The 22,553-nt window shown below is 40.5% G+C and overlaps 1 long non-coding RNA gene across 1 annotated transcript in view; it reads left to right on the top strand.

Annotated features, from left to right (window-relative positions):
* LOC122794674 overlaps nt 1-22,182 on the top strand; it is a 150,135-nt gene extending 127,953 nt beyond the window's left edge. The window contains exon 2 of the long non-coding RNA XR_006363672.1: nt 22,020-22,182. This is a non-coding gene — a long non-coding RNA (uncharacterized LOC122794674). The remainder of the gene's footprint in view (nt 1-22,019) is intronic.
* The last annotated feature ends 371 nt before the right edge of the window (nt 22,183-22,553 follow it).

Raw genomic sequence — 22,553 nt, 5'->3', positions numbered from 1 at the left:
TTTTCCACCACCCAGTGTCAACTAGTACAGGCCAGAGACTACACTCTTCAACTGTGTGTTCACCTCGGAATTTCCGAAAACTGGAAAATCCTTACTACAGCCATCACAGCGCATCTTATTCATAGGAGCGGAATTAGATACACATCAGTTAATTCTAAGATTTCCAGAAAGGATACTTTCACTCAGACTCACATACGCCTTCTTCTTCTTTTGTCCAGGAAATCCTCAGCAAAACTGGTACTGAAGGTTTTGGGACTCATGTCAGCTTCTCTTATTGCAATACCCTGGGAAGACTGCACATGAGAGTCCTACAATGGCTACTGTTTGCACAATGGTCGCTCCAACAACTACCTCTGACACACGAGATTCTTATAACGAACACATGCAAATCACACCTAAACTGGTGGTTTCAGACTTGCAACCTTTCCAAGGGGAGACCATTTGTGCTACTGCCTCGACAGCTACGGTGACCACGGACGCTTCCCTGATAGGTGGGGGCATCTTTCAGGGACAGACAGTCCAAGGCTAATGGACCAATTTAGAGTACAATCTGCACATCAATGTTCTAGAGTTGAGGGCAGTGTTTCTAGTGTTGCAACACTTTGCTCCCCTTCTTCCTCTGGGAACTATTGCAGTTCAGACGGACAACATGTCTGTAGTCTGGTACATAAACAAGCAGGGGAACCAAGTCCTATCAGCTATGCAGAGAGGCCATGAGAATCTGGCAATGGGCTGAGTCCACGGGTCGCTTTCTGATAGCAACGCACATCCCGGGTCATCCAACGTCATAGCCGACAGGCTGAGCAGAGCAATACTGTTACCGCACGAGTGGTCCCTAAACAGTCAGTTGCTAAAAGATTTTTCGCCGCATGGGGCCAGCCTTCCATGTATCTATTTGCATCTCCAATGAACGCCAAATGCAGGAGCTACTTGCCCTATTACCCTCCAGGGAAGTCCCCAGGACGCACTGATTCACGATTGGCCCCCGGTCTCCTGTACGATTTCCTCCCTTCCCTGATCACAAAGTTTCTCCAGAAAGCCAACAACCTACACAGGACAATTATCCTCATTGCCCCATTCTGGTCTCTGGGCTAAATTTGGTTCCCTTCCTCATGACACACTGTATTCGGGACCCTGGATCCTGGACCCAGAGCCAGATCTATTGATTCACTGCCAGGGCTCCCCACCCCTCACTCTTGTCCCTCCATCTAGCAGCTTGGCTGCTCCAATTCAACTTAGCCAGGTCTGATCTTCTTTCACCTGCAGTTCAGAATATATTAGTGGCTTCTCATAAAGCTTCCACTACTAAAACATATACTAGTAAATGGAAGCGCTTTGTATTCTGGGCAAATACACAGCAAGTGGACCCTGTTATAGCTCCTTTGAATAAAATATTAGAGTTTTTAACAGAATTGTTCCATCAGGGTGCTTCTCCTGCCACATTAAGAGTTCAATTGGCTGCCATTTCTAATTTCCATGTGGAAGAATGTGGGGCTCCTGTTATGGCCCACAGACTTTGTAAAGCCTTTTAAAAGGGCTTTTCATATTAGACCACCAATTAGATCTCCTACGTCACCTTGGAGTCTAAACTTATTGTTATCTAGGTTAATGCTGCCCCCCTTTGAACCAGCCTCCTCTTGCCCATTGAAATTTTTGTCATGGAAGACTCTCTTTTTGGTAGCCATTACATCCGCTAGGCGAGTATCTGAACTTCAAGCTCTCTCCATTAAACACCCTTATTTGATCTTTCACTCTGACAGAGTTTCTCTTCGCACTAATTCATCCTTCCTTCCTAAAGTTTGTTCTATTAACAATATTAATCAGTCCATTGAATTACCCACTTTCTTCAAGAATCACTCCAATAAAATGGAGTATATGTTACACAAATTAGATGTTCACAGACAGCTAAGGTTTTACTTGGATAGAACAAAAGATCACAGAAAAACTGATCAACTTTTTGTAGCCTTTGCTGATAACAGAAAAGGAGTAGAGGTTACTAAAAGAACTCTTTCTAAGTGGTTAACTGATTGTATCATATATGTCTATGATTCTTCAGATCAAACTCTTTTGCACAAACCCAAAGGACATTCCACAAGGTCAGTGTCTACATCCCTGGCTCATGCAGCTCGCCTACCACTAGACGCTTATTTCCAGCGGCTGCTACTTGGTCTAAACCACATACATTCATTTCTCATTATAAGGTAGACAAGGTTTCTAGGGACAGGGCAACCTTTGGTTCCACTGTGCTCAAGAACGCCCTTCCGTGAGTTCCTCAGGAACAAGGAGCTAGGACGCTACCCATGTGTAAGAACCACGCAGATTGAACACTATCACATATAGAAGTTATGTCCTTACCATAACGCTCCATGGGAGTGTTCATCTCGCCTTTGTTCTTACATTCCCACCCTCCCACCCTTAGGAAGAACGCTCAGTTTGGTGCCTGGTCTGGGCATTCTGCTTCTGCATTGCAGTTGTTGTATATATGGTTGATATGTATATATATATATATGTATATATATAGACTCTTAGTTTCTGTGCATATGTGATATTGGCATGAGTGTTTCTCTCTCTGACTGCTGGTTTGCTTGCAAACTAGATCTGAGGTAAAGGCAGAGGGGGATTGTGGGTATTAGGTTGTTTCGAGCTTCTTCTCGATGCAGAGCTTGCAAGCGGCCGACACGGAGCCGAGGATCGGCTCCGAACCCATGTGTAAGAACAAAGGCGAGATGAACACTCCACATGGAACGTTATGGTAAGGACATAACTTCTATTTACATCTCTAAGTCTGATTGTAAATTCTTTTTTATAAGACTCGTTGCTCCTACTACTACTGGAACTGTCTGGGTATCCTTATTCCACAGTGCCCACAATGTGCCCAGTAATGACTCCTTCTTCGATCCATATGGAGTTACATGTATCTGTTACATATCTAAGTCTGATTGTAAATTCTTTTTTATAAGACTCGTTGCTCCTACTACTACTGGAGCTGTCTGGGTATCCTTATTCCACAGTGCCCACAATGTGCCCAGTAATGACTCCTTCTTCGATCCATATGGAGTTACATGTATCTGTTACATATCTAAGTCTGATTGTAAATTCTTTTTTATAAGACCCGTTGCTCCTACTACTACTGGAACTGTCTGGGTATCCTTATTCCACAGTGCCCACAATGTGCCCAGTAATGACTCCTTCTTCGATCCATATGGAGTTACATGTACCTGTTACATATCTAAGTATGATTGTAAATTCTTTTATATAAGACTCGCTGTTCTACTACTACTGGAGCTGTCTGGGTATCCTTATTCCACAGTGCCCACAATGTGCCCAGTAATGACTCCTTCTTCGATCCATATGGAGTTACATGTATCTGTTACATATCTAAGTCTGATTGTAAATTCTGTTTTATAAGACCCGTTGCTCCTACTACTACTGGAACTGTCTGGGTATCCTTATTCCACAGTGCCCACAATGTGCCCAGTAATGACTCCTTCTTCGATCCATATGGAGTTACATGTATCTGTTACATATCTAAGTCTGATTGTAAATTCTGTTTTATAAGACCCGTTGCTCCTACTACTACTGGAACTGTCTGGGTATCCTTATTCCACAGTGCCCACAATGTGCCCAGTAATGACTCCTTCTTCGATCCATATGGAGTTACATGTATCTGTTACATATCTAAGTATGATTGTAAATTCTTTTTTATAAGACCCGTTGCTCCTACTACTACTGGAACTGTCTGGGTATCCTTATTCCACAGTGCCCACAATGTGCCCAGTAATGACTCCTTCTTCGATCCATATGGAGTTACATGTATCTGTTACATATCTAAGTCTGATTGTAAATTCTGTTTTATAAGACTCATTGCTCCTACTACTACTGGAACTGTCTGGGTATCCTTATTCCACAGTGCCCACAATGTGCCCAGTAATGACTCCTTCTTCGATCCATATGGAGTTACATGTACCTGTTACATATCTAAGTCTGATTGTAAATTCTGTTTTATAAGACCCGTTGCTCCTACTACTACTGGAACTGTCTGGGTATCCTTATTCCACAGTGCCCACAATGTGCCCAGTAATGACTCCTTCTTCGATCCATATGGAGTTACATGTATCTGTTACATATCTAAGTATGATTGTAAATTCTTTTTTATAAGACTCGTTGCTCCTACTACTACTGGAGCTGTCTGGGTATCCTTATTCCACAATGCCCACAATGTGCCCAGTAATGACTCCTTCTTCGATCCATATGGAGTTACATGTATCTGTTACATATCTAAGTCTGATTGTAGATTCTTTTTTATAAGACTCGTTGCTCCTACTACTACTGGAGCTGTCTGGGTATCCTTATTCCACAGTGCCCACAATGTGCCCAGTAATGACTCCTTCTTCGATCCATATGGAGTTACATGTATCTGTTACATATCTAAGTATGATTGTAAATTCTTTTTTATAAGACCCGTTGCTCCTACTACTACTGGAACTGTCTGGGTATCCTTATTCCACAGTGCCCAAAATGTGCCCAGTAATGACTCCTTCTTCGATCCATATGGAGTTACATGTATCTGTTACATATCTAAGTATGATTGTAAATTCTTTTTTATAAGACTCATTGCTCCTACTACTACTGGAGCTGTCTGGGTATCCTTATTCCACAGTGCCCACAATGTGCCCAGTAATGACTCCTTCTTCGATCCATATGGAGTTACATGTATCTGTTACATATCTAAGTCTGATTGTAAATTCTTTTTTATAAGACTCGTTGCTCCTACTACTACAGGAACTGTCTGGGTATCCTTATTCCACAGTGCCCACAATGTGCTCAGTAATGACTCCTTCTTCGATCCATATGGAGTTACATGTATCTGTTACATATCTAAGTCTGACTGTAAATTCTGTTTTATAAGACTCGTTGCTCCTACTACTACTGGAGCTGTCTGGATATCCTTATTCCACAGTGCCCACAATGTGCTCAGTAATGACTCCTTCTTCGATCCATATGGCGTTACATGTATCTGTTACATATCTAAGTATGATTGTAAATTCTTTTTTATAAGACTCGTTGCTCCTACTACTACTGGAGCTGTCTGGGTATCCTTATTCCACAGTGCCCACAATGTGCCCAGTAATGACTCCTTCTTCGATCCATATGGAGTTACATGTATCTGTTACATATCTAAGTCTGATTGTAAATTCTGTTTTATAAGACCCGTTGCTCCTACTACTACTGGAACTGTCTGGGTATCCTTATTCCACAGTGCCCACAATGTGCCCAGTAATGACTCCTTCTTCGATCCATATGGAGTTACATGTATCTGTTACATATCTAAGTCTGATTGTAAATTCTTTTTTATAAGACTCGTTGCTCCTACTACTACTGGAGCTGTCTGGGTATCCTTATTCCACAGTGCCCACAATGTGCCCAGTAATGACTCCTTCTTCGATCCATATGGCGTTACATGTATCTGTTACATATCTAAGTATGATTGTAAATTCTTTTTTATAAGACCCGTTGCTCCTACTACTACTGGAACTGTCTGGGTATCCTTATTCCACAGTGCCCACAATGTGCCCAGTAATGACTCCTTCTTCGATCCATATGGAGTTACATGTATCTGTTACATATCTAAGTCTGATTGTAAATTCTTTTATATAAGACTTGTTGCTCCTACTACTACTGGAGCTGTCTGGGTATCCTTATTCCACAGTGCCCACAATGTGCCCAGTAATGACTCCTTTTTTGATCCATATGGAGTTACATGTATCTGTTACATATCTAAGTCTGATTGTAAATTCTTTTTTATAAGACCCGTTGCTCCTACTACTACTGGAACTGTCTGGGTATCCTTATTCCACAGTGCCCACAATGTGCCCAGTAATGACTCCTTCTTCGATCCATATGGAGTTACATGTATCTGTTACATATCTAAGTCTGATTGTAAATTATTTTATATAAGACTCGTTGCTCCTACTACTACTGGAGCTGTCTGGGTATCCTTATTCCACAGTGCCCACAATGTGCCTAGTAATGACTCCTTCTTCGATCCATATGGAGTTACATGTATCTGTTACATATCTAAGTCTGATTGTAAATTCTTTTATATAAGACTCGTTGCTCCTACTACTACTGGAACTGTCTGGGTATCCTTATTCCACAGTGCCCACAATGTGCCCAGTAATGACTCCTTCTTCGATCCATATGGCGTTACATGTATCTGTTACATATCTAAGTATGATTGTAAATTCTTTTTTATAAGACCCGTTGCTCCTACTACTACTGGAACTGTCTTGGTATCCTTATTCCACAGTGCCCACAATGTGCCCAGTAATGACTCCTTCTTCGATCCATATGGAGTTACATATATCTGTTACATATCTAAGTATGATTGTAAATTCTTTTATAAGACTCATTGCTCCTACTACTACTGGAACTGTCTGGGTATCCTTATTCCACAGTGCCCACAATGTGCCCAGTAATGACTCCTTCTTCGATCCATATGGAGTTACATGTATCTGTTACATATCTAAGTATGATTGTAAATTCTTTTTTATAAGACCCGTTGCTCCTACTACTACTGGAGCTGTCTGGGTATCCTTATTCCACAGTGCCCACAATGTGCCCAGTAATGACTCCTTCTTTGATCCACATGGAGTTACATGTATCTGTTACATATCTAAGTATGATTGTAAATTCTTTTTTATAAGACCCGTTGCTCCTACTACTACTGGAGCTGTCTGTTTATCCTTATTCCACAGTGCCCACAATGTGCCCAGTAATGACTCCTTCTTCGATCCATATGGAGTTACATGTACCTGTTACATATCTAAGTCTGATTGTAAATTCTGTTTTATAAGACCCGTTGCTCCTACTACTACTGGAGCTGTCTGGGTATCCTTATTCCACAGTGCCCACAATGTGCCCAGTAATGACTCCTTCTTTGATCCATATGGAGTTACATGTATCTGTTACATATCTAAGTCTGATTGTAAATTCTTTTTTATAAGACCCGTGTTCTACTACTACTGGAACTGTCTGGGTATCCTTATTCCACAGTGCCCACAATGTGCCCAGTAATGACTCCTTCTTCGATCCATATGGAGTTACATGTATCTGTTACATATCTAAGTCTGATTGTAAATTCTTTTATATAAGACTCGTTGCTCCTACTACTACTGGAGCTGTCTGGGTATCCTTATTCCACAGTGCCCACAATGTGCCCAGTAATGACTCCTTCTTCGATCCATATGGAGTTACATGTATCTGTTACATATCTAAGTCTGATTGTAAATTCTTTTTTATAAGACTCGTTGCTCCTACTACTACTGGAACTGTCTGGGTATCCTTATTCCACAGTGCCCACAATGTGCCCAGTAATGACTCCTTCTTCGATCCATATGGCGTTACATGTATCTGTTACATATCTAAGTATGATTGTAAATTCTTTTATATAAGACTTGTTGCTCCTACTACTACTGGAACTGTCTGGGTATCCTTATTCCACAGTGCCCACAATGTGCCCAGTAATGACTCCTTCTTCGATCCATATGGAGTTACATGTATCTGTTACATATCTAAGTATGATTGTAAATTCTTTTTTATAAGACTCGTTGCTCCTACTACTACTGGAGCTGTCTGGGTATCCTTATTCCACAGTGCCCACAATGTGCCCAGTAATGACTCCTTCTTTGATCCACATGGAGTTACATGTATCTGTTACATATCTAAGTATGATTGTAAATTCTTTTTTATAAGACCCGTTGCTCCTACTACTACTGGAGCTGTCTGGGTATCCTTATTCCACAGTGCCCACAATGTGCCCAGTAATGACTCCTTCTTCGATCCATATGGAGTTACATGTACCTGTTACATATCTAAGTCTGATTGTAAATTCTGTTTTATAAGACTCGTTGCTCCTACTACTACTGGAACTGTCTGGGTATCCTTATTCCACAGTGATTTCAATTCTGCCTGCAAACCCTGGTGTTTTATTACTTTGTTCCTCTCTGTACATAAGACATTGTAGTCAATGGGTGTAGCAATTTCAATGTTCAATGCTACTTTTGTCTTCTTTTCACTGACTACTATATCTGGTTTTCTTGCATCTATTTTTGAACTGTTTGTAGTGGGTGATCCCACATGATATAAACATAATTTTCTATGATGCTTTGTGGCTAATGTTTCCAGTGTTTTTCAGCTACTTCAGTATTATAATGTCAGTCTTGCCACATTATTATGCCTTTCAGTATACAGTCCTTCTGCCATTAGTATATCACAACCAGCAACAAGATGTCTGACTGTTTCCAATTCTGTTTTACAAAACCTACAATGGCATGTTTCTCCCACATGTTCAATGGACTTTGTAAACCAATGTGTACGTAGTCCACTGTCTTGGGCCACCACTATCAACCTTTCATCTTTTGGTTTAAATTCACCTCTCCTTAACAATTCATGCATTTGATCCAGATCAACATGAGGTTGTTCCAAGAGTCTTTTTATACTTGCAACTATATTTATGCATTTTCCAAATTTCTTGCCTTCTCATCTAATCTTTCAACTTATATTCTTTCCTTTATTTTTTTGGTACAGTCAGTTGCTACCTGATTTTTATCTACTTCTGATTTGATTTCCATTTCCACTTGATGCCGATATACTTCAGCTAAACTAAGCTGGGAAATCATTTTAGACTTATTCTCCTCATGTTTCAAATTTTTCACTACATTTTGGTCTTGTGAGGTCAGCAGATATGTGTACAGTCCCATGATTGCAGATCTGTACATGTAGTACGTTTCGAGGAGGCCCATACCTCCTTCAGAACGGGAAATATATAATCTTGGTATGCACTGATTTTTATAAATCACTTTGTGAGCATGAAGCATCCTTCCTGTTTTCCTGTCCAACCTATCAAACACCTTTTGGGGTCAGTCAGTCACTCCAAAACTGTAAGTTAGGACTGGAAGAGCAAATTGGTTTATAGCTTGGAGTGTGTTTCTAGATGTCAGCGCTGTCTTCAATATTAATTTAAGTCTTCTGAAATATTCCTTACTAAATTGTATTCGCATTTGTGCATATTGTATTGTAGAGCCTTCATCAATTCCCAAATATTTATACACTCTGTCTTGCGCAAGTTCTTTTATATCACATTCCTGTCCCAATCTGAAGTTTTCTTGGTGCTGCAGCTTTCCTGCTTTAAAGGTTGCTTTTGCACATTTATCAAGATCAAATTACATTCTTATACCAGCTGAAAAAGTTTTGACCACTTGCTGTTGTGCTTTCAGTTCCTCATCTGATGAACTATACAGTTTCAAATCATCTACAAAAAGAAGATGAGAAGTCTTTACACTTTGTTGTTTTCTAGGAGCCAAATTGTAGCCATGACCTCATCTTTTAAGTAGACAACTTAATGGGTTAAGGGCAAGACAAAAGAGCAGCTGTGACAGACAGGAACCTTGGAATATCCCCCTTTGAATTTTTATCCCTAGAATGATAATTGGTCCTTTATCATGGCTTAACTGCAATGTGGTTTGCCAGATTTCATGGTCACTGTAATGTAATTAATCAGTGCAGGGTATATCTTGTACATTTTTAAGCACCCTTTTATCCATGAATGTAGGATACTGTCAAATGCTTTTTAATATTTTGTCAATGCTATACTCAAATTCTTCCCCTTTTTACAGTTTTCCATTGTGACTTTAACAACAAATGATCCTTTGTTCCATATGACTTTCTTTTATTACCTTTTTGTTCTATTGCCATGATAGAGTTTTCTTCTAAATGACTATAAACTCTGTTGGCATTAATTCCAGTGTATAGTTTATACTTCGTCAGAAGGCAAGTTATTGGTCTGTAGTTTTTAGGGGGTCTGTATCACATCGTCAAACTTACTATATATCGAATACCTCTTTGTTGAACTCACTTTGTCGAACCCCCTTTTTGTCAAATGATCATTTTAGAGAACATTTTCCCAGGGAAAAGAACCGGTAGTCCAGCAACTGATCCTCACAAAAAAGCAGAAAATGTCAAATCCACTCAGGTGGGGGGCCTCCACCACATCCCCCCCCAATATGGAGGCTGCACCCCCACACCTCCCTAAATAAATATACCAACTCTAAGATCTCACTACAGTGGGGGAAGGGTAAAATTCCCAGTCATGGTGCACTGCATTTTTCCCTGGGAAAATATTTGCTAAAATGATTATTGAACAAAATGGGGTTTTGGCAAAGTGAGTTCGATGAAGAGGTATTCGATAAATAGTAAGTTCAACAATGTGATATAGACCCTTTTTAGGATAGCTTGCAGGTTTACTCTTAAGTAGGTGTATTTTTTTGTTCCTTTTGTTAACCAGGCTGGTGTCTTTTCAGGGTACGCATGTAAATAGTTCTTACTCATGGTTAAATCTTCATATAAAGATGTTAATACTTTTAGCCAGAAATTAGGCACTGCATCTGGGCCTGAGGTTATCTCATTAGGAGCTTTTCTTAACTTTTCGTTTTAGTCTCTCTGACTGTTACTTTATCCCATTTCATATCCTGTACATTTAACTTCTTATTCTTTCTTTTACATTTCTGACCATTTAGCATCTTTGTTAAGTTCCACAAGATCTTTAAAGATATTTCTCCAAAGTGTATGTATTTCTTCTTTTTTGGTGGTGTTTCAATTTCTTTTGCCTTGTTTCCCATTCTCTATAAAACTTTTTGGGTCATCAATACATTGCTTATTTTGTACTTTTCCTTTAAATTTATCTGCATATCTTCTAAGTTTTCTGCCTGTGCTGATATTTTTAGTTTATTATTTGTGATAGTGCACGATAGATCCTGATCTGTTCTGATACTGTGCATTACTTTTATCACGCCTATCTTTCTGAATATTTTTGTTGATCTGTTCCCTCTTCTGTATTCTCCTAACAGTGACACTTATTGTCTTAATTGCTTTATAGTTTTCTCTATTTGAATATTTCCATGATGGCATTCAGTTTCCCCCTTCCTTTCCCTTACTACGTTGTCTTTTTGTGGTAAGACGTTATCTGTTATTAATTTAGCTGCACAGTAGTGTCTGTTATATCACATGAATCTCTATGGGCAGTCCTAATTACTGTGTTCATTTGTTTTATGAAACTTCTAGCATTTGGGTTTTATTGATTTTCTGTAATCTATTTCTTTCATTGATTTTAATATGTCTGTCCATTTCTATTAAATCAAGCAACTGTTCTCTTAGATCATTTTGCTTTAAACTGAGGGCACATTCTTTGCTCTCCATTTCCTGCGGGTATTCTATAGAAAGTTCCAGAACATCTGCCTGTGCCACATTCTCTTCAGTTTCATCCTGTGTCATTCACTGCTCTTTCGTATGGGAGCTCACTGGCCTATCACTCCTCAACACTGACTGTGTTAGAGCTACCCATTTCCTGCTCCTTCCCTTGGGGTCCAACTCCAACTGAACATTTGTACTGGTTTCCTGCAGAAGGCTCCAAAGTATCTTCATATGGCAACTGATCAGATGTTTCCCACTCCACTGGTTTCTCCTTGGATTTCTTGCTGTATCTTTTTGTGATGTTATCTGAGTTAGATTTTCTACACTAAATCCTTCACTTTGCAGGTAATCAATAACCTCAGTTTCTATATCTTTAACTTCTCCATTACTAGTCCTCTTTTCTATTTTTCCTCTTTGTTTACTTATTTTTGTGTTGTAAAATTTTCCATATCTGGATGCCTTTGTCTGTATTTCTCTTCATATATCTTTGGTGCTGCTCTTTTTGTAGTCATTATTTTTGCTTTCTCCTTTGCATAAATATACTGCACCATATTAAATCTCTTTTTCTTTCCCGTGTCCGTATTTCTTCTTCAGGTGTCTCCCACTGCTCCTCTTTCTCCTTACTTTGGGGGCTCTTTGTTCCATCATGCTGTGATGTAACAAGTGTTAGATTTTCTGCACTAAATCCTTCACGTCACAAGTATTCCATAACTTCATCTTCTATTTTTTTTTTTTTACTTCTACTTTAGTAATCTTCTGTTTTTGTGAAATTTCCTGTATCTGGATGCCTTTGCCTGTATTTCTTTCTGAATATCTTTGAGGCTGCCTTTTTATGTTGATTAATTTAGCTTTCTCCTTTGCATAAATATTGCACCGTATCAGATCTCTCATTCTTTCCCATGTCTGTATTTCTTTTTTATACCTTTCAAAAGTCTCTAGATTTTCTTCTTTATACTTTTGAACTTCCTCAATCACTTCTTTTTCTAAACGGCCCAAGTTTGTTTGTCTATATAGTGTTTTTATAAATCATTTGTATTAAGGAACACACATTTTTATTTGAAACTTCTGACAGTTTTTCTTGTGGAAGTATTTTTCTTTCCTCAAGTTTCTCTTTTAATCTTTTTATATGTCTTCTATCTATAAATTCTGGGCTTCTTGTATAATGGTAACAATACATAATTTCTTTCTTATTCTCAATAATCCACTCTGTCGTTTTTGTGAGTGTTTTTTGGCCTATCAATTTTTGTGATTTTTGTGGACTGCCATTTCCTTCTACAGCATAGGGGCCATCCTCCCCCTGGACCTGGTTTAGCCCCATTGTAGGAATGTTTCCATGTCTTGAGGATTCTCCACTGTCATTTTTTCCACTCCTGGCACCAGTGTGCCTACAAGGATTGGGCACTTTTTTATCCTGGGTCTAGTGCACCAAACTATCTTTTTGTATTTTTTAACCTACTTCTGTCCATGATATATGCTATATAAAATACAGTCTATATATCAGTGTCATCCTGGTGAAATTTTGTGAAAAACAGGGTCCACCTCATGAAGGTACTCACCAAGACTTGAGGATGAATTCAGTTCCAGTAATACTACTCTCCTTTGCTTGCTGACTTATCTCTGCATTTGGACTCCAAATTGGAAATCTGAACTGAGCTGGATCCAGAGTTTGGAGATTAGCTATGTTCTTGTTAATAAGGTCCATAATGATACTTTCCATAGCCTTGCAGATGAGTCTAGTCAAGCTTATGGGCCTATAATTCCCAGGGTCAGTTGATGGCCCCCTTTGTGCAGAGGTATTACTGTTGCTGTCCTCCGTTCTGCCGGAACATAGTTCACAGGCTGTGGTTAAACAGGGATCCAAGTGAATCTGCTAGGTCATGTTTTAAGTTGTTTAAAATGCAACCTGGTATGTTGTCTGTTCTCATTGATGCTGTGTTTTTGACCTTGGAGAGCGCCGAGATGACCTACTCTCTCTTGAGATAATAGTCTGAGGAATGGTAGCAGGTACTCTTTGAGGGATGACTGGAGGGAAGAAGGGGGTGAAGCTTGCTCCAAATCTGTCAGCTAGCAGATTGGCTATTACATCTGGTTGAGTATGGGTGGTGCCATCCACAACCAAGTCAGCGCATAGCTGGGTATTCCCGTTTAGATTTGGGACATAGTTAAATAATGCCTTGTGATTATCTTTAGCTAGGGAGGCTACTTTTGCTTTGTAATTAACTTTGGAGGACTTGATAAGATCTCTGATTTGGTTGTTTAAGCTAGAGAGGGATTTCTTCCTGCTGAGCCAGGTCCCTCTTGTTTTTGGACATTAGTTTCTTTCTCTTGTTGTAGAGCCTGTTTATGCTAGGGGTCCACTAGGGTGGCTTGTTTTTTTTTTTTTTGGCAAGACCTGGTTTTAATCCATTCAGGTACAGGTGATTCTATACAGCTGCTTAAATGGTTATACAGGGCATTGGTGTACACCTCTGTGTAGGAATCTGTGTTATCTGTGTTTGAGGGGGACTTGAAACTTCATATACCATCACTTGGTAGGAACTAATTTGTCTTTGAAAAATTCTTAAGCATTTTTGAGCTTGATGGGGTATCTGGTCTTATAATTACACCAAATGAGACTGATTTATGGTCTGATCTTACCAAGGAGGACATCAGGTGGGGGTGGGGTGCAATTCTCTCCCATGTTAGTGAGTACTATGTCCGGGACATTTGAGCCTCTTGTGGGTATAACATTTCATAGGTTCATAGGTTCATAGGTTTATACTAGGCTATCTGCCCTAAGGCATTTATAAGCCTAGCCCAAAGTTTTGTGGCTTACGCCACCCCTTATATGAAAAAATACTGTGCCCATTAGTTTGTTGTGCCTCTGTCCAGCAGTGACACAGAGATGATTCCCGGGGTAAACCTACGATCTCCCATCCACAGGTCAAGATTTCTCTTGAACAGAGCCAGCGAGGTGCTCTGCCTCACATGGACCGGGATTTTATTCCACAGCATAGGGAGTCTCTGAGTGATAAATCTATCCCTCCAGCACATCCTATTTATATCCGTGCTAAGGTTTAAGTCGCTTGCTCTACTGGTTTTGGTGGATTTGGATTTTTTGAGGTGGAGCATGTCCATTAATGGTTGGACATGGCCTTGTATGTCAGGCACATGTCACCTCTGAGCAGACGGTATGCGACTGAATAGAGCTGGAGTTTCTTCAATCTGGCAGCATATGACAGATTTTGGAGTCCCTTTATCCTTTTGGTGAGGAACTTTTGGGGTCTCTCCAATTGCTGCAGATGTCGGGTGAGATACATCCCGAATGGGGCATTGTACTCGATCATTGGTCTGATAAGTGAAGAGTACAGGGAAACAATGACCTCACTAGATCTGGATGTGAATCCCTTCATGATCAGGTGGGCAATGTAGAAGGTCTTTATAACCACTTTAGCAACGTGAGTGTCAAAAGAAAGGCCACTGTCAACCTGGGTCCCCAGGTCCCTGATAACCTCTTCTGTGCTTAGTGGATTGCCACCTATATGGAGGCTTGGGGTTACCTTGTTTTTCCCGAAGGGTATGACTATACATTTTTTGGCGTTTAACTTCAGGCCATGGCTCTGGCACCAGCTATCTGTTTCCGTGAGTCCCTTCTGAAGGATATCCGTGTCCGATGCACTTTCCACTATGGCGCCCAGTTTGCAGTCGTCTGCAAACTTTGTCAGCCAAAGTCCTCCCATGTTGGCCTGTACTTCTGAGAAATAGATGCCGAACACTAGGGGGCCAAGGACCGAGCTACTTGTGACCGGCTTGGAGTCTGACATAGCGCCAGCAACTCTAACCCTGTGGGTTCTGTCCTTAAGCCAGTTTGCAACCCATCTTGTGACATATGGGTTTACATTTAAGCTGGTAAGGTTTTCTACAATACCCGAGTGGGGTATTGTGTCGAAAGCCTTTGCAAGGTCGAGGTAGGCTGTATGGACTGCCTTTCCCTCATCAATGGCCTTGGTGACTGTTTCGAAGAAGTTGACCAAGTTCAAAAGGCATGATCTGCCCTTGACGAAGCCAAACTGGGTCGGGTCCAATGTCTGCAAGTCCCCTATATCTTTGTTTATGAGCTCCATTATGATCCTCTCCATAGCTTTGCAGACTAGACTTGTTAAGCTTACGGGGCGGTAATTACCAGGGTCTGTAGAGGCACCGCCTTTGTGGAGTGGGACCACAGTTGCCGTACGCCACTCCTTGGGCACGTATCCTGTGGTAAGGCTGAGATTAAACAGCTGCCTTATGTGCGGGTTTAATTCCTCATTTAGCTCATGTAGCACACAGCCGGGACACCATCCGTCCCATTGATGCTGTGTTTTAGCTTTAGAGAGAGCAGCTTTCACCTGCGCATTTGAGATGTCTGGGAGGCTACACTGCTGGGATAGTTATCTCTCCTTTAGGGGAGAGGGGTGAAGTTTGCACTGAACCTGCCTACCAGTATGTTGGCAATGTCTATGGGTTCAGTGATTTTTGTATCATTTTGGACTAATTCTGAGCATATCTGGGAGTTTCCACCCAGGTTCCTAACATAGCTGAAAAAGGCCTTATGATTGTCCTTGAATCCATGGCAATTTTTCTCTCAAAATTGGCCTTAGTTGATTTTATGAGTGCTCGTATTTTTTACTAATAATGATCAGGGTGACTTCCCTTTTATGGATTTTGTTCTATCATGTAATAGCTTTCTCCTCTTATTGTAAAGTTTGTTAATGGCTGGGGTCCACCAGACTGGACGTTTGCCCTTTGTGGAAAGAGTCTTGGTTTTATTTGGGATTGCCTGATCCATGCAGTCCTGGAGGTGTTCATAGAAGGCATTTGTAAGGGCTTCCGCAGCTTGGGTTGTGGTTTCCACTGGCTCAGGGGCCTTGAAGGATACCACACCAGTCTTGAGTAGTGTGAAGTTTGCTTTAGAGAGGTTCTTCACTGTGGTATTTTTTGTTTGGGGTGGGGGCGGGATGTGGATTTCCAGTGAGATTAGTTTATGATCAGATCTCACCAATGAGGGATATACTTCTGGTGTGGAGCATTTTGTCCCCATGTTTGTGATAATGAGATCTAGTATATTTTCTCCTCTCGTGGGAACAGTGACTAGCTGTTCCATGGCATTTGAATTTATGAACTCCAGGAACCGTTGGGCTAGAAAGTTAGGGCTTGAGTAATGTTCCCAGTCTATATTGTGGTAGTTGAAGTGACCCAATATGATGGTGTTTGAGATACATTTATACCCTCCAGTGTCTTCAGGAAGGCTGTGTGGGGTTCCTGAGTTTGAGAGGGTGGCCTGTAGCATGCTACAATTTGTAGAGCAGTTTTGCCTATGGTTAGTTGCACCTGGATGGTTTCCAAGCTTCGTATGCTGCCACCAACCTGGAGGCGTGGGTATCCTTTATGAATATGGATACACCCTCCTTTTGTGGTGTGGTCCGGGTTTTGGGGCCGGAACGCATGATATGAGGTAAAACCTAATAGTGCCAGGGTGCTCTCAGGAGCCTTGAACCAGGTTTCAGTTACAGCACAGACATCGATGTTCTCCATACTGAGAAGGGCCTCGAGTGCGTGCATTTTGAGATTTAGACTTCTGGGATTGAGCAGCATTACCCTCAGTTTCTTCCCATTTTTGTTTTCTAGGGTGGTAGGTTTAGAATTTGAGCCTTGCCTAAAAAGGCACTATGGGGTGGCAAGAGCCTTAGCCAATATCCGAATCCCAGGGTGACAGGTGCAAGCCGCCCTTGAAGCAGCGTGGCTTGTCAAGCATGTCATCCCAGGCAGACAGACACTGGATCCCCTTTGAATGACACCAGACATTAAGCCAATTGTTAAAGCTGATCATCTTGTCTCTATATTGTGGCATCATTCTTGGTGAAGGAAGGATACTGCTCAGGGTCAGGGTCATACCTGCCTGCGCTACATAATCAGAGAGCTCCTCTATGTCTCTTTTCATGCAGTCCAGGGAGGTATGTCTCAGGTCATTCACACCAGCATGGACAATGACTGTGTCATATTTGTACTTGCCGTGGAGTGACCCGAGTGCTTGTGTTATGTGGCGGATTCTAGTGCCCGATAGGCAGCTTACTGTGACCCTCTCCTTGTTCAGCCTGGTGAGTGGGACGTCAGTGTGTCTGACTATGGAGTCACCTATGACAAGTATGTTTGGTGTTGTATTTGGCCTTAATGGCTGTGACTGCTTTGCACACTGATTTTGTGGTTTATGTGTTGCTTGTGGGGTGTCTTGAGGTAGCAGTTGTTTGGGTGTCTGCTTTGGAGGCCTCTGCTGTTTAGGTAAATTTTTGCTCAGAGCCTCCGAGTATGTCTTTGTGTGTTTATGTGTTTGATTCAGTGGTGTGGTAGCATTATGTGAGGCTGGTTTTGTGGTGTGTGTAGTTGCCTTCTCCTCCTGTCTGGTCTTGCCAGTCCTGAGTTGAGAGAACTCAGCCTCCAGTTTGGCTAAATAGCTGCATCTCTCGCAAGTATTTGTGTTATGTGGGAGGAGGAGAGGGTTGTCTGTGTACATGAGGCAGTTGTAACATTGCCTCAAGATTCCCAGATTCACCAGCTGGACCGGAGAGGAGATTGACAACTGACCTTTGGACATGCTAGAATAATATTGGGAATTCCTTAATAATTGAAAACAAGGGCCAGTGGGGAGTGAGGGTGTAGTGCTTTTAATTTTAGTGCTGACTTATATAATTGCTTTAGTGAGCAAGTGCCAGGTAACTTGAGTGCAATGTGTTACAAGTAACTAAATGCAAAAACGACAAACAGTAACTTTCTTTCAAGTGAAACAAGGAAATAAGTACAGTAAGCAATGCAGATATCACTAGTGATCCACAGAAGCTCTGAGAAGCCACGTATTAGGTGGAATTAGCGTTCCAGGGAAATAACAAGCAAACAAACAACAAGCATGTAAACAAAGCTAGATTCAGCAGGCCTGGATCTAGTCTATGCTACAGCAAACAAGGTGTACCAATTTCAGTAAGATACAGTTCAAATATTCAGGCACTATAAACCTCTAACCAGAAATTCCCAGCTCAGAAGGGCAGAGTCCAGCCTCTTCTCCCACAAGAGTGCAGACCATGAACCTTCTTAATGTAAAATAACTGGCCTGAAGCCCACGTGCCTAAACCAGAACTAATACACTTGGACACTGGGCTCTCAATCAGCAGTTCCCAACTTAGAAGGATGAAAGCTACCTGTCCTGCCACCACAGTGCTTGCCACAAACCTTCCTAATGTAAAACAACTGGTCTGAAGCCCAAGTGCTTAATCCAAAAGACTTAGAATGATAGCTACACTTTAATCAAGTTACAACCAAGCAGTAATAAATACAATTGAATACTTTAAAGAATGTCTGGATTAGTGCTCAAGTTACACAAACAAACCTAGATCCAGCAGGCCCGACTCCAGTCTATGCCACAGCAAACAAGGCCCACCAACTTCAGTAAGAAGCAGTTCAGATATGCATGCACTATAAGCCTTTAACCAGAAATTCCCAGCTCAGAAGAGCAGAGTCCAGCCTCTCCTCCCACAAGAGTGCAGACCACGAACCCTCTTAATGTAAAATAACTGGCCTGAAAGCCCAAGTGCTTAAACCAGAATTAATACACTTTTAGAATAACAGACACTGAGCCCTCAATCAGCAGATCCCAACCTAGAAAGATGTAAGCTACCTGTTCTGCAACAACAGTGCAGACCACAAACCCTCTCAGTGCAAAACAACTGGTCCAAAGCCCAAGTGTTTAAACCAAAAGGCTTAGAATGAGTTACACCAAGCAGTAATAAATACAATTGAGTATTTTTAAGATGATGCAAAAGTAAAATGAAGTAGGTAAAAACACAAGTACAATAAAAGCAAATTAATTTTTTTTTTTTTTTTAATTTTTTAATCTGAACAAGTGCTGAGATCAAAGAAACAGATTTGAGTGCTGAAACTAGAAAACTGGCTAGTTATAAGAAAAAAAAACAAGCTAGAAGGCTTCCCTCAAACACAGAAGGGCTTGGGGGCTCAGAAGCCTACAAATAGTCTATACCACTTAACAGGAAAGGCAGGAAATAAGCTTAATTTTTTTTTGTCTGTTTTCCAGATGCTCTCTTTGTACACAGTAGGAGTGCCTGAAATCAGAATATGATCTCACTGCACTCAGTTGAGTGAGCAAATGTGATGGGCCCAGAGGCAGGCTGAGGGGCGGGCAGTTTCAAGGCCACTAAGATTAGCAGAGTTAAAACTGCCAGTTCAGTTAATATTCTTTCAACACAGTTTAAATCAAATTAAATACTGTATTTTTTTTTTAAAAAGTGCAGATAAAGGTACTTAAATTCTCTTATACGTCCAGTTGAATATAACCAAGTTCTTAGCCGGCCAAAGCTGAGGTTTTTAAGCAGAAAATATTTCACACTGTACCACTTAAATAGGCAAGGACAGGAAATCAAAGAATGTGGCTACCCCCACACCTGTAATTACTAGCAAATAACAAAATTCAGCAAACACTAACTTCAGTTCAAGTTACTGAAGAGCAGAGTTAAAACTGCCAGTTCAGTTAATATTCTTTCAACACAGTTTAAATCAAATTAAATACTGTATTTTTTTTAAAAAAGTGCAGATAAAGGTTCTTAAATTCTCTTATACGTCCAGTTGAATATAACCAATGACAAAGTCCAAGAACCTCTGAGCCAGCATGTTTGTGGTCGTGTCTGTTTCTTAGTCAATGGTAGGATAATTAAAATCACCCATGAGTAGGGTGTTGGGCTTTATGGCAAGTGACTCCAGTAAGTCCTGTTATGCAGTACGCTTTTCCTTTTTCATGATGGAGGACCTATAGCTAGGTATGATGTGGTATGGGGCTTTGCCTGTAGTTAATTGGACATGGAGTAGCTCAAGAGAGTCATATTGGTTGACAGTCTAGAGGTGTACTTATCCTTAATGAAGATGGATACACCTCTCCTTTGGTTCTTTTATGCTTGATTTGTGGTCTGACTATATGGAAGGCATTGTAGCCCTGCACAGCCAGGGTGCTTTCTGCGCCTTTGAACCATGACTCATTGACTAGTTCCAGGGAGTGCAATTTTTTGTTTACACCCCTAGCATTAAGCAGCAGTACTTTGAGTTTATCGGATTTTGTTATGTTGGGAGGTTGGTTATTTTGATGCTGCCTAAAAAGGCACAATAGAGGTAGGTAATGCCTTTGTCTGTATCCAAAAGTCTAGAGGAAACAGATGCAGACCATCTCTGACAAAGCAGTGTGGCCTGTCAACCATGTCTTCCCATGCTGACAGATAGTAGATCCCCTTGGACTGACACCAGAAGCTAAGTGAATTGTTAAAGTCAGTCATTTTTGTTTCCATTGTAGCATCATTTTTGGAGAAGGTAGAATGCTGATTAAGGCTAGCCTTATACCTGCCTATGACACACAATCTAAGAGCTCAGTCATGTCTCTCTTCATATAGTCCGTTGAGGTACGTCTCAAGTCATTCTCCCCTCACATAGACTATGATGGAGTCGTATCAGTACTTGTGGTTGAGAGACTTGATGGATTCTGGCACCTGACAGGCAGCTAACTGTAACCCACTCCTTGCTGACTTCCATGTGATTAAGGTGGTTGTGGAACTATAGAGTTTATATATATATATATATATATATATATATATATATATATATATATATATATATATCTATATAAATAATGTGGAGGAGGTGTGCAGTTGCACCCTGCATGTAAAAACTGAGCATTGTTTTGGTTGTTAGAATAATGTCTTTATTAATGCTTATTTGGATTTTCATTTCAGTGTTTTTATATTATCAGGTACTTGTTGGAGGTGTTTTTTGTTTAAGTTTTGATGTCAAAGTTTTGACATCATACTTTACAAATAGTACTAGCTATGTTCAAAGCCTAGGCTTTGTTGTAATGATGTAACAGATTTGTATTTTCTTATGTATACTACATTTTGTTTACTTTATACTTTATTGATTATTATAATTCATGCATTAAAATTTACTGTTACTCATGGAGCTTTTCTCCCCGGGCCTTCTCTGAAAAAGGACCTGAGTCCAGTCAGACTTTCCCAGTAAACAAATGATAAATAAATAAATAAATAAAATCATTTTGTTTGCAAGGACATGACATTAATCACTGTAGTGATATGTTTCATGTCTGCATCACTTGGGCATGTCATACTGTGTACTACATACATGTTATTCTACAAATGTAAACAGACAGGGTACAAATAGCTTGTGGTAGTTGTACATTTGTAGATTTTGCAGTCATATTACAAATGTGCACATGCGCAAACTTGCACACATGCAGGGCCAGCCTTAGCTGAAATGGTACCCTAGGCGAAGTAGTGCTCTGGTGCCCCTTAAGCCCCACCCATGCCATACTCAAGGAACACCCCTATATGAGCCACGCCCACAGGTAGGTCACTCCCACAAAAGCCACTCCAGTTATTTCTTTCAATTTTTTAAATGCATGAAAAATCAATGAACGCATTGTCATATTGTAACAAAGATACCTTGTAATATAGTTAAACTGCAAGTGAATTCTCCTTAATAAACCTGCTTGATCTGTTGCTTCTTCTAGATTTTATCTATAGCTATGACACAGTAATACATTGCTTTTTACAAAGTGCATTGATGTTTACATTTAAAACTGGTGTGATTTACTCTGGTGTAGCATCAACTCTGTAGTGTGCATGACTTTTGCCTAAAATATTACACATTAATTACTACATACCCTGATGTGTGCTTCATGCTCTTCACAGGTCATCCATTAAGTCGACATATTTCAATGTCAGCGACACATTGTGATCTGGTGCTGCAGTTGTATGGGGGCCCTGAGACCAAAAAGGAAGGCAGTGTTACTACTACAGTGACTGCTGTATTGAGCTTTGCATATAATAAAGTAACTTACCAACAGCAAGCTGATTTATCAGAATTGTCTTGGCAATGTTTCTTGTCCATTATGGGTTAAATATGGAAGTATGTGTTACCTTGAAACTCAGCTGATAACAGTACCCTGTTGTCCTGTAAAACAGTCCGGTTCACTTGAGTAATTTGAAGACATTCATTTTTACTTAAAGCAAGACAGACATTGTTATATTGTCAAGTGATTGTATTCCATTATTGTGTGCTACAGGTACATTTGTATATACAATGTTTGACAGTAAAATGTTTAACTTCTACAAACTGTCAGGTCTACTTCATTACTTTGAAAACATTAGATTTCCATTGGCACAGTTCATGTTAAAGACATTGACATATTGTCAGATTTTATTTCATTGTTGGCTACTAGATGC

Source organism: Protopterus annectens, chromosome 2.part1 (assembly GCF_019279795.1).
Source record: "Protopterus annectens isolate FY-2018-M chromosome 2.part1, PAN1.0, whole genome shotgun sequence".
Lineage (NCBI taxonomy): Eukaryota > Metazoa > Chordata > Ceratodontiformes > Protopteridae > Protopterus > Protopterus annectens.
Note: the sequence above shows the minus strand (reverse complement) of the source record. Positions and strands in the feature narration are given on the sequence as shown.